The sequence below is a fragment of the Camelina sativa genome, chromosome 10, assembly GCF_030686135.1.
Source record: "Camelina sativa cultivar CO46 ecotype springtype chromosome 10, ASM3068613v1".
Classification (NCBI taxonomy): domain Eukaryota; kingdom Viridiplantae; phylum Streptophyta; class Magnoliopsida; order Brassicales; family Brassicaceae; genus Camelina; species Camelina sativa.
This window is the reverse complement of record NC_141889.1, coordinates 14,735,094-14,748,186: the sequence shown is the minus strand read 5'-3', so window position 1 is coordinate 14,748,186 and position 13,093 is coordinate 14,735,094. Positions and strand designations below refer to the sequence as shown.

At 39.0% G+C, this 13,093-nt stretch overlaps 1 pseudogene; it reads right to left on the bottom strand.

The window, feature by feature from the left end:
* Positions 1 to 9,542: 9,542 nt before the first annotated feature.
* LOC147936154 (uncharacterized) lies at positions 9,543 to 10,111 on the bottom strand (annotated as a pseudogene).
* Positions 10,112 to 13,093: the final 2,982 nt, after the last annotated feature.

Below are 13,093 nucleotides of genomic sequence, written 5' to 3'. Positions count from 1 at the left end.
TTGTCATGTGGTGTATTGGGGATAATATCTAGTAATATGGTAGAACAGATTATGATTGATAAAATCTAGTAATATGTATTATGATTTTGTTTTAAAATTGATATATTTATACTCTTTTATGAGTTGATCCATCAAAATATACAATGTGGAATGTATTTATATATATATATATATATTTTTACGAATGCAATCCTATAAGAGTTGGTCTGTTAAAATATTCATTGTTGATTTGTATCTTATAACAATTGAATATTTTTACGAATATAATTTTTGACTGGTTGGTCCGTCAAAACATACACTATCGATGTGCAATTTGATAAATACGAAGGGAGGTGTATTATCGAGAGATCCAATATTAACACAAAACAAAAACTCTTGTAGAATCTTGATACATACAGTATCTCCATTAATATGTGTCGGCGCATATACCTATTGAATATGTATTCTATTGAACATGTACTCTATTTTGAAATTTGGCCCGTATACCTAAACTTTGAATTAAAAATAAAAATTGATTTAGTTCAGCAAAATACATAATAACCGAAATAACGATTACAGAACTGAACCGAACCAAAATTTTGTTTGGTTCAATTTGGAACTGTTTTCCAAAACCGAATAACATAAAAATTAAAATATCCGACAAGAACTAACACGATTGGACCGAACGCCCAGGCTTATTTAGGGTGTCAGTTCACCTTGACGGTGGATCTCGATGTTTTCACTGGACTTCACCCTCTTTTGCACATTCAGAAGATGGAACCATGTCTTATTCAGATTGTTTTGTTCAATCTGGAACTGAAAAGGTTAAAAACTTGGGTATTGATACGTTTACTGTGGTTCTAGAATATACATTTCGGCCACGCCATCTTTTATCATATCATATGCTAGGTTGTTTGAAGCTTCGACCTCCTCTGATCTGATCTGATCTTGGAAATATCCTAGAGCATAAAGAGTTAAGCTCTACAATTAAGAAACTTTATATAAAGTCTTTGGGTAATTAACGTTTTTACCATAAGCAAGCCAAAACGAATCTATTTGTTTTACACAAACCGAATCAATTTCTCAGACAAACCATAATAATTAGTAAAAGGTGTGATATCAGAGACATGGACCGACCCTGTTGTTAATCGTTAGTGCCAATCAACTATATCTCCGAATGTTGTTGAGCCAACTCCTTCCCACACTTCACTGTGTCCCACTTCTTCCGAATCAACACCTTCCATGTCACAGTCCCACCATCCTGAACCATTTGCGTCTGTTGAGAAAAAGTTCATATAAGTATCCAGCTGTATCAACTACATATAGTTAGATTTATTTCAAAGTATAAAAAAGTGACAGGAACTTGTTGTCGTCACTCACAATGGTTGTATGTTAACCTTACTGTATAGCAAAATTGTTTAGCTATTGCCGATTGGAAATTTTTTTGCCTTGGATAGATTTTTTATGAGTTATTTAACATTTGTACCAGATTCGAAATTCAAACTTTTCTGATGTACCACATCGACTCTTGACAAAATGACCATTGTACCCTCCATTTTGTTTGACGTTGCAAAAATGTTATTTTGTTTTTTAATTAAAAAGGGACGACTTCAATTTTCTCTCGCGTCTTTTCAGTTTCGAACACGCCATTGCCTATCAGTCCAATTACGAGTTAAAGCTGTGAGACAGAAGAAGAATTGTTCGATACAGTTCACTTTAACTCTCTCTCTTCGCTTTCGTTCTGATTTGAACTTATTTTCTTCTTTTCGCTCTTTCTCTTCGACTTTCGTGGCCTCTTTATCCGAAGATCTCCTCATGCAAATCTGAAACTCGACCATGGATGAAAGCAACGAATCAATCTCGGCTGACCAGAATGGGTCGTCGCGCGATTCAGTGGACCCAAATCACCTGTAAGTACAACACACAACCGTTTCTACCAATTGTACCCTAATCGACTCTACCAATTTTAGTTGTTAACCCTAATCGTTTCTACCAATTTCGTCATCTAACCCTAATCGTTTCTACTATTTTCCCCTGCCCTTAACTTTAGTATTTTTTCCACCGTAATCGTCGTCCCATACCAGAAAGTCACCTGGCCTTAACTCTAGTCTATTTTCGTGATTAGATTTAACTGAGTTGATTTGGGAACCAACACGGTCGCGGTGGATAGAGACAACGAAACGTTTGGACCTACTCCCAACTTCATCCTCATACCAGAAAGTCAAGATGAGGATATTCTGTAAGTGTTTTTTCACTTATAACTAGTGGTCTCGTTTTGACAATGATTGTTGACTACCTTCCGAAAGTTGGTTTTTTGTCCACACATTGAAAACAGGAGTCTTGTCAATGATATGGGAACAAACTCTCTTGCGGTGGATAAAGAGGACAATATTATGTAAGAATTATCTGTTTGTCCTCTTATTGACCAATTGTTGTGGACATATTTCAAAAGTTTTAGTTGTTGTCCACACAGTGACGACTGCAGAAGCAATTTGGGTATTCCCGTTTATAGCTCTCCCCCAACTGGTTTTTGTGAAGTTCAACCAGCAGATGCATCTCTAAACACCGATAACACTGTCACCAACAACACAATTCAAAAACAGCAGTCAGATATCCCATCTGCACAGTGTGGACCACTTCCGCGTCATCTCTTTGCAACAGATTGGTATCCTGTTAAAGGCCGTATAAATTCTTATTCTAAACCTGAGTATCTTCTCGACATTATAGAAGCGCTAGATGGATCCAGTCAGTTAAAATGGCTGACAGATTCTTGTTTTGGTCGTCTTTTCAAACTTCCTGTTCGCAAGAGTTCCTTACCCTGCAAGCTTGTCCACCAATTCCTTTGTCGCTGCCTTATCACTCAGAAAAAGCATGAGATGTGGTTTGTTTATGGGGGACATCCAATCCGTTTCTCTCTGCGGGAGTTTGGTATCTTAACAGGGCTTAATTGTGGTCCACTACCTTCAGATGAAGAAGAATCATCTGCCACTGACGTTGGTCCTATATCTTATTCTGAATTCTTCCACACTCTTATTGGTCCGAACAATAGTTACACTATCCGGAAAATTGTAGACATTTTGAAGGAGGACAAGATGTTGCCAATTGCTCGCTGTATGAATGGAGACAGGAGGCTAAGATTGTGTCTTGTTGTGATTGTGGATGGGATTCTTATATGCAATTCATCTGTTGTCAGAGCTTCTAGCAAAGTGGTTAAATTGGTCGAAAATTTGGATGCTTTTGTCAAATATCCATGGGGGAGGCTTTCTTTCCTAAAGACTTTAGAGAGGGTTACACTAGGTGACCTTGTTCCTACTACACGTGCGCTTGCCGACCAACTTGAACAATCTCACACAGCAACTCACGGTTTCACTTTGTCATTTCAACTACTTTTTTTTCATGCAATTCCACTCCTGGCAAGAATCCTACCTGATGCAGACGACGAGTTAACATTCACCAATCGTTTAGTGCGTCATCTAACCCAGCTCAAACTATTTCATAATTCTAAAATTCTCGAAGCAGAGAATGATCCTAATGTAAGACAATATTTTTGTCTTATAGTCTCATTTACCAGTTTACTCATCTATGCTTCATCAATTATCACTTGTAATCCCTTTCTTTTTCTAGCTTTGTGTAGAGACTATTTTACACAGCGAAGACCCACAAGAATACCAAGATTACAACTGGTATGGTCAAGAGGTGGATAATAGCCGCGTTGATTTAATAATGAGAAAGCTAGAAGAAGGGCACATATTTCAAAAAGAAGACTGGCATGGAGGGATTCGACATTTGCCATTGATTACATGCGTTGTGCCAAGAAAGAAAACAACCATACCAGCTACCAAACAAAAGAGCTCCAGTCGTGAACAAAACACAGCAGCCTAATCCTCAAACTAATCCACCAGATGCATCTGATTCCTCTTGACTCCTAGATCCCGTAACTGTTCAAAAATTGCTATTGGAGGTTGAAAGGAGAAACAAAGATCATACATCAAAGATAGAAGAGATGTTGTCCACCGAAAGATCCAAATACCAGGCTGAAGTACTTGAGCATGTCCTACAATCTTTAAGTGAGAAAGGTATACTTCCCAAGTCACCCAACCGTGAGCATTTAGACCCTTTCTCGGAGATGAATGACAAGTTTACCAATCAAAACAATCCATTCAACTCTCCCACTATACCAGATAAGGTGTTTTATCTACTTTTACAATGTGTCCATCTTTACAGCTACGGTACTTTGATAAATCCTTTCATAAGTTACTTCGATAAATCCATCTTTACAATTTACAGGTCAATCTGGAAAAGACTATCCCCCTGTGTACCAGTTATGGTCAGCATATGCCAGCAGTGCTGAAGGATTTAGCCGAGATATATGTTGAAGAGCCAACACATCTTCCTAAGGTATTCATATTATTCGCAGTCATTCTTTTCCCCAACAATAAAATACAGAGCCCTTCTAATTCAGTTGTACGCTCCTCAGACATCAACAAGTCAAAGTTTACACCCAGGGGAATGTTCTACCGGCTATAATTGCCCGAGTCTAATTATACAAGAGGATGACGAGGGCCAAGAGGAGAATGGCAAAGAAGATGCAAAGGAGGATACCGAGGACGATAATGAAGGTGATAGTGACGACGGCCAAGAGGAAAATGACAACGAGGATGGCAAGGATGATACCCAAGGTGATACAGACGAGGATAATGACGAGGATAACGCAGACAAACAAGAGGACAACGAGGAGGAGGTTAATGATGAGGAAAACCAAGAGGATAACCAAGAGGACAACATACAGGATGAAGAAGAAGAGGTACGATTGCAACATAGAAATTGTCTTTCATTATTTAAGAAGACAAAATTTTTAAATTGTCTACTGATTAAGAAGACAAAATTTTAAAATTGTCTACTAATTAAGAAGAGGACAAAATAGAATTTGTCTTTCACCATTTCTCTAACTTATCAGATATTGTCTTTCATTATCATCTTTTATTTCAGGGAGATATGCCTACACCCTCCAAGAAAAGGTCATCCAAATTTATGGACGACGAACTCCCTCTTCTCCCTTCAAAAAGACCAGGGACGAAACCCAGGAGATTTGGCCAATGTTGTTCATCTAAGAAAAAAACTTGTCCACAAACGGATCAAGCTATTTCTCTTTACTCACCCTTTTGTGTTGTCAAAGCTTCACTTAAAAATAAATTCCTCTCCACAATATCTGCATATCGTCACAAATAAGATTCTATACAAATTATGTTTCGCCGACCCTATTAATCCCATCTATCATTATAATTTCTGTTCCTAACCGTTTTACACACAGAGAGTAAGTCATTGATGGCCACGACGTTAAGCGTACATTCTTCAAAGAATTGTACTCACCTCAGCATTGGGTCCAATCACCGGTGTGCAATAGTCTACTGTCCACATATATACTGTCCACATATATACTGTCCACATATAGATTTGTCTACCACTAATTAAAATTGTCGGCTATAATATGTCCACTATGTTTATATGCAGCACATTGAAGCTATGCTTAGCTGGTTGTGGAAGACTATGGGGCCGTATACCACTAATTAAAATTGTCGGCTATAATATGTCCACTATGTTTATATGCAGCACATTGAAGCTATGCTTAGCTGGTTGTGGAAGACTATGGGGCCGTATTTTAGAGAGACAAGAGTCACCGTTTTGGACACTTGGTTTACTCACATGCTCACCACTGATCATACCCGTTATAAGAAACATAAAAAGAAGACAAAATTCCAATGGAACAGTATCATCCGTAACTACGTAAGTGGAACAGTTCCAAGCTGTGGGTCTAATCTTGCTTGGTTCAGTGATGTTGATACCGTCTACGTCCCAATGAAATGGGGGAAGCGTCACTGGGTTTCACTTGCAATCAAGCTAAAAGAAGGCAAAGTCTTATTTCTTGATCCTCTCATCATTAACCACGCTGAGTCAAAGTTGCCACGGATCATGAAACCTATTCTGGAGATGTTACCAATCATCATTAAGGACCTCGTCAACTGTGACCTGATAGATTGCCCTCTCCCTACATCGTTCACTTATGATAGATTGGTGGACGTCTACCAGAATGAGCGTACTGGAGATTGTGGTCCACTAGCTGTGAAGTACATCGAATTGCATGCACAAGGGTTGGGTTTGGATACCGTCACTGACGAGATGGTGGACGACATACGAATGATTTTTGCTGTCCATGTCTACCAGAAATTTGTTGTTCAACTATAAAACTGTTCTGTTTCCCCTTTTCTCTATTAATTACTCTGCCATTCACTCGTCCTATTATAACTCATCCTCACGTTTGAACCTTAGGTTCCCTTCATTAATCATTTCTCATTTTGTTAAATTTCCAAATTAAACTTTTAATCATGGAACAAAGTTGAACAACACATCCAAATTGGGTCGAACAACACATTGTCCACAACTTAGATATCACTACAGACAAATACAGTTATCCAAGTCTTGTCTACTAAGTCTTTCACCATATTACTCAAGTTTAACCCTAGTATGTTGTCAAATACGTAGTAAAGATGGAAAACTCTATAATCAATTTGGATTGAAGGTGGACTAACCCCTTCGCATGTCCACTGAAATTACTTGTTATGATGTGGTTGATGTTTCAACTATCTAAGTTAAGTTTATTAAATACTTTTACCAACCACTGAGGACAAACTCCTTTGCATCAACTTGCCATTAAAGACCAACCAACTACGAAGTCTGTAAATTATAGTGTCTATTAATGATAGTTGAAACCCTAATGTAATCATCTATTTAAAGTGCATGGCTCACACCACTATCTACAATCTACCAAACATGTCCACACTTTCTACAAAGACTAACTTTTTATTTTCTCTTCCCGAACATCTTCAGCTCCTTATAATACAAAGATTAGCGAAAGATGGATTCGAAACACTTGGTCCACTCCTTGCGAGTAGTAAAACCGGAATGGCTCTTGTTTGCAACGACCAGGTTTTGAAAGAAGTTTCTCTCATTACTTTGCAGAATGCCCCTATTCTTGTAAACAAGTCCTCCAAATATCACCCATTCTTCATTAGGTGTGTCCACGGTGGCAATCCAGTCGCTAGTTATCTAGAGAGTCTTCATCTTACAGCTACAGAAGGTATGATTGATAAATCCATAAATCTCCTCTTCAATACAACCCCTTTTTCTGAGGAGATGCAGTTTGCCCTAGGACTGTTCTTAATTTGTTGTGGCCATTACCGCGAGGGTGTATCCACCATGGTAGCATTTAAAGACCGAGTTGGGTCCTATGCAATGGCCGAATATTATTCTGAGGCGGTGTTCGAAAACATCCGCCAAATAGGTCCGATACGTATTAAAAGGTATAGGGATACCTAGAGGTTTTTTGACGTCCTAAAGTGTGTTGGAACTGGCTTCATATGCACGATAGAATCCCGCTGTGAAGCTTGCTTTGTGTGGTGGAGGACTATACAGTTCATCTGTATGTTTTAATTATTATAGTTTATCCACTATAGTATTGAGTTCATGTCATCTCATGTATTATCCTAAGTTAGTAGACTTATGTTCTTGATTTACTAGACATCTCATTATGTCATCCTAGGTCTTTTATTGGTTTCGGATGGTATTGCCAACTATCTTAAATTTGTTGCCTCATGTCCTACTTTTATTTGTTTTGGATGTTATCTACTAATCATTATAATTTCTATAGTTATCTATTGAATGTTCTCCTCGACTTTTTAAAAATGTAATTGTCCTCAGACCCATTTATTCTTGTCCACTACACTATTATAATCGCTCCTTAATTAATTGGCGATACTCCGACAACTTTCTATGGACACAGTGGACAATGCCTGAACCTTATGTCCATCAATATCAGAGAAATAGTCGGATGTGTTGCTCGAGAAAAATCAACCACATCAATCAAAATTTTTTAACATTGGTTGTTGGACCACACTTCCTATAAGGAAGCAGTCTTTTATCCAGAGGACACTATTTTTTTATGAATTTATGTCAAACCAACTTCATGCCTCTTTCCAACATCATCTTTATTAGGTCCTCTCTTAAATACATACATTTTCACATCTCCACTCACACCAGCCACATATCTCTTCTTTACTTTATTGAATTTTTTTTCCGGCAAAATAACAAGATGGGCCAATACAGTTACAGCCAACCCTCCTCCTCTTCCGCCGAGCCTGTTAAGTCATGCGACCGAGAAAGAGATCACTACAGCATCCCCCAGAAATGCTGGTGCGGCGGGGAACTTCAACTCATCCCTAATACGATCGGTGAATACAAAGGACGCCTCTGCTACAAATGTGCTAGATCTGAGGTAAATATTTTTATTTTTAAAGAACCCAATTCAATATTTCAATTATAGATCAGAGTCTTGCTTATAATGGTATAATTTTAAATTGTAGGACGGGGGCTTGCATCTTAACAAGTTTTGGGATAAAGCCATACTCGAGGAAATCCACGACCTCCACAAGAAATTTGACGAGCGGGACGACCACCTCAACTATCTCACCCTTGGACCAAATGGCACAAAAGTCTACCCATCAATGTTGTCCGCCCAGATTGAAGGTCAGGGAGAAGGGATAGATAACCTTAACCAGCTTGTTCGCGAAATTGATGATGGACTCGTTGAACTATATCTGCGCAACCTAAGGGGTGCTCCAACCACCTTCGGCTTCAAAGACGTCAAGGGTTTCATTCTAGGGGTTCTCTCTGTCATTGCACTTCTCCTGTTAATTGTCGTCATTAAGCAGTAATTTGTAGGAGTTCTATTCTCAACTTATCGAATGTGTAATCTTTCGAGTTTGCTCTTACCTATGTATTAAGTGGACCTAAATCTTCCTATATTATCACGTTTCTTTTGAGATTCAAAGTCCCTTTTTAAATCCTGATTGAAGTTTGGATTCCTTTAATTTTCTATTTTTTCTTAAACAAATGATGTTTAGCAGTCTCCACCAATTGTAGGACAATTGCAAATGTGACATTGTCCATCTCTATTCATACGCTGTCTACACAGAATCACTCTACACTTAATGGCCCCAGAGTTGTCTATTAAGTGTACTTTGGAGACAAAAACTAACGCAGTTTTGCCAATTAATTTGTCCATTAAAATGCCTCCAACAATAATTACGCCTGCAGCCTAAACACAGCTTTTAACATCAGCTTCACTTCATCAATGGGGGCATCGACCAATTTTTTCGAAAGTCAATTTTAAATGGTACATTGTCCACCATCATTAAGATGTTTTCCACACAAAATTACTCTAAACAAAATGGCCCAATACTTGTCTACAAACTATAAGTAGAGTTTTGTAGTTAGTAGACAACAAATAAACACCAATTTTGACCAAAAAATATGTCTACGGGCAAGTTTAACATCATCTTCACTTCATCATATCAGCGTCGAGCAAGTTTTGCGGTTGTGTCCTTCCTTGAAACATCTTCCACACTTTGTCACCCATTTTTTTTCTGATACAAAACGCATAAGTTGAGGTCAATTAAAAGTCGTCAAAATTTATGTAATATGCAATGCCCAACCATAAACAACTAAAACTAACTTACGTGATGCAATTCTCCTTGTGATGGTATCCTCTTCTTTTTAGGCCTTCCGCCTCCTCTTTTTGTTCTGGGTGGATTAACAGGTACTTCTGTCAACTCTACGGGGATGTCGCAGTCCTTCTCATTGGGGCGTGGCATTAGTACCCCTTTGTACTTCTCCCTCCATGGTCCAACAAAATAACATTGACTTATGAGTGAGTATGGGTCAACGTTTCTTACCCGACTAGCAGCCAGCGCGTGACAGCAAGGAACCTTGAGAACATCAAACACTTTGCAAGTACATGTTTTTTTTTCTGAAGATCCACAGTAAATACGCAACCAAATGCAATCCAGTCTGTTGCTCCTAGAACCGCACAGTTCAGTGACTCTTTCAGATGGTCAATCAACAATTCTTCTATTTCTGGTGTACACTTAGTTCTGATTTTCACAGCAAATGTCCTCCTATACCAAAACCATCTCATCAACATTGCCCTTATGAATTCCACCATTGACACAATTGGGTATTCGACTGCTTTCTTCATGGCAGCGTTTAAAGACTCAGATATGTTGCTGCTCATCAAATTATAACGGTTTCCAGTGAAGTGTGATAGTGTCCAATGTGGTAGACCAATGTTGAGTAGATACTCTGCACATTCAGGCTTTGTTTCCTCTATCTGCCTCCACCAGTAACAGAAATCACCAACCGTATATGCTCTTCCTGTTTTCGACACTAGACCAGCTAGTCCACCGCAATTATACTTGTGTTTAACATTACGGAAAAGGTGGACTGCACATGCTACATGGTGCGCCAGTGGGTACACCTTCCCCAGTGCAGAATAGATTGACGCATGTCTATCAGAGACAAATACAAGATCTTCTTCGTCTGGGACAAATTTTAAAAGGTTCTTGAAAAACCAAACCCAACCAGCATCATTTTCCACTTCTACGACTCCAAATGCCAGTGGATAAATCTGCAGATTTCCATCTTGACCACTCGCCGCTACCAAACAACCTTTGTACTTGCCTTTCATCGCAATCCCATCTGTCACTACCACCTTTCTAAGATATTTATAACCATCAACACAGGCACCAAATGCAAAGAATAGATTCTTGAACAATGTTTTCCCTCTTTTGTCCACGGTAGTCTCAATTTCTGTTAAGATCCCAGGGTTTGTCGACTTGACAAGGTGTAGATACATTGCTAAAAACTCGTAGCTTCCTTCCTCTGTTCCATGTGTTGCATTCACGGCCAACTCCTTGGCATTCCATGCCTTCTTGTATGAGATGGTCACATTCAACTCAGATAAAACCAACTCAGGCAGCTCGCATGCTCGTGGTCCTGTCTTCCCATTAGCAAATTTTCCTTTCAACAACCCAACCAATATTTTGGCCGTTGCTTTCGACCCATATCTAGATGTGGCGGAGACGTGGAATTCATGCTTCATTGTAACCGTTCTAACTTCTAAATGTAACGTTTTTGGATGAGTTACAGCATACACACGCCAACCGCAATTCTTGTCCACGCACGCTGCAATCACTCGTGTTTTATCGGATGCAACAATTTTATAGCAAAATATCCTCTTCATAGCATATAGTGATAGAGCCTCGTACATGTCTGCCTTACTTGCAAAGATCCTACCAACATATATTGCATCCGCAGCTCTTTTCAAATCCATGTTCCTCTCATGGCTTGGTAAGCCTCTCATATTTTCCGGACATGGTGGTACGTCATTCACCAACAAAGGATCAGATTCATCAATCACAGGGGCTTCTACAAAATTGACATCACCATGTACGACTAGAGCGGAACGTAGCTGGTCCTCGTTCCCATCAATCACATGTGCTTCTACCAAATTCTCATCACCATGTACGACGAGAGCGGCCTCGACTTCTCTGGCACCAGAAGTCTCTCCAACCTCATTATAAGCCTCATACGTCCTTTCCTCAGTACCTACGAATGGATCCCATTCAGGAGGGTAGTCTTCGTTTATTCTCTCTGTCCACTCATCGTAATTATAATCAGGACTTTTCTGTTTTCCGCTCTCATTAATAGCCCCCCTTCTTCTAATATAGTGGACAAAGATATATCAACATCTTCTCTTTCGTCTTCCACGTTAAGGGTGCCATTCACCAGTCCTATAATGTCAACGGTCGTAGCTTGTTTCAATATAACATTCCTCCTATTCTTTTCCTCTTAACATTGCATTGTTGTCCTCTACACTAACTTCAGTGGACAAATTAATATCGGAAGGACTTCTACCCGTCTCTGTGTCCACAATATCAATATCGTCTTTCTCTGCGGCCACCTTGTCCACATCCATGTCCACCAGAGGCAATTCATTGTCTTTATTGTCACCATTATTTTCCTCTGACACCACAACATGGTTTGACTTCTTATTCTTCCCCATCAATATGTGGTCTACACCATTCTTCCTTTTGCGAGTATCGACTATGTCCTCAAATTCGTCGCTACTGTGCTCAACGGCTTTATTCATCCTAGCCTTATGTACTGCCTCAATGTGGTCGACATACGCTACCAAAAACGAATCTGAAAAAAACTCTTCATCTTCATTGACACACACATCTTTCAACGTTAAATAGAGATATAGTCCACCGATTTCTTTTTTCCACTCCTTGAACTGTTTCCAATCACTTTCAGCCTTGATACCCACCAGAGGCATTTTCCCTTGACTCATCACCCCTAGCTCTTCTTTACTGCAGAAACTAAGGCTCATTGTGGTTTTCTCAGGGCATACTCTGAATATTTGGCCAACTATGCTCTCCAACTCAGAAAACGTGGTTCCGATGAAATACGTGACACACCTTGCCAATTCACCCAATTTAGGCACAAATTTCCAAACACCGGTCAATGAACATCCCCAATCACCAACTATTACACAAACACTTTCTTCCATCGCCTAGGAAACCAAAAACAGGTAAGTCACGTTTCAAACAAATTTGCTTTTATACATTTCGGAGGACAATAAATGCAGTTCAAACAAACCTCAGTTACATATCTTCAATGGGGGCAAATACCTCAACCACAACATTAATTGCGACGAGTTCAAAGATTTCGTCCACTGTCTCTCACTCCTTCAACCAAAAAAAGAAAACAATTGTAACACTTTCAACTTTTTCCGTCACTTACCATGTCCCTCCCAAAAAGCTAAAAAATAAAGGTGGGCTGTGCTTATGTCCACATTAAATGCCAAGATAGTGCTTTTTGACTTTCTACCGCCGAAACTCTACTCTTTCTGCGGTCGCAGATAACGAAACACCAAAAAAATAATATATCAACGATTCCTTCTGTTTGCGATTTTTCCTATTAACAGGAGGGCAAAGTCGTCATTCTACCTCACATTTATGGTACATCAGAAAAGGAATCCCAAATGTGGTAGATTAGGAATATTTTGCGGGAAATGTAGTACATTAGACAAAATTCCCATTTTTTATTACTTAACTTCTTTTTTTTCCATATATACTTGTAAGTAATATTTTCTTATATAAATATACATTTAATCGACAGCTGTAAAACATAATTATCCCTTAGAGCGTTCTTGAGTTTT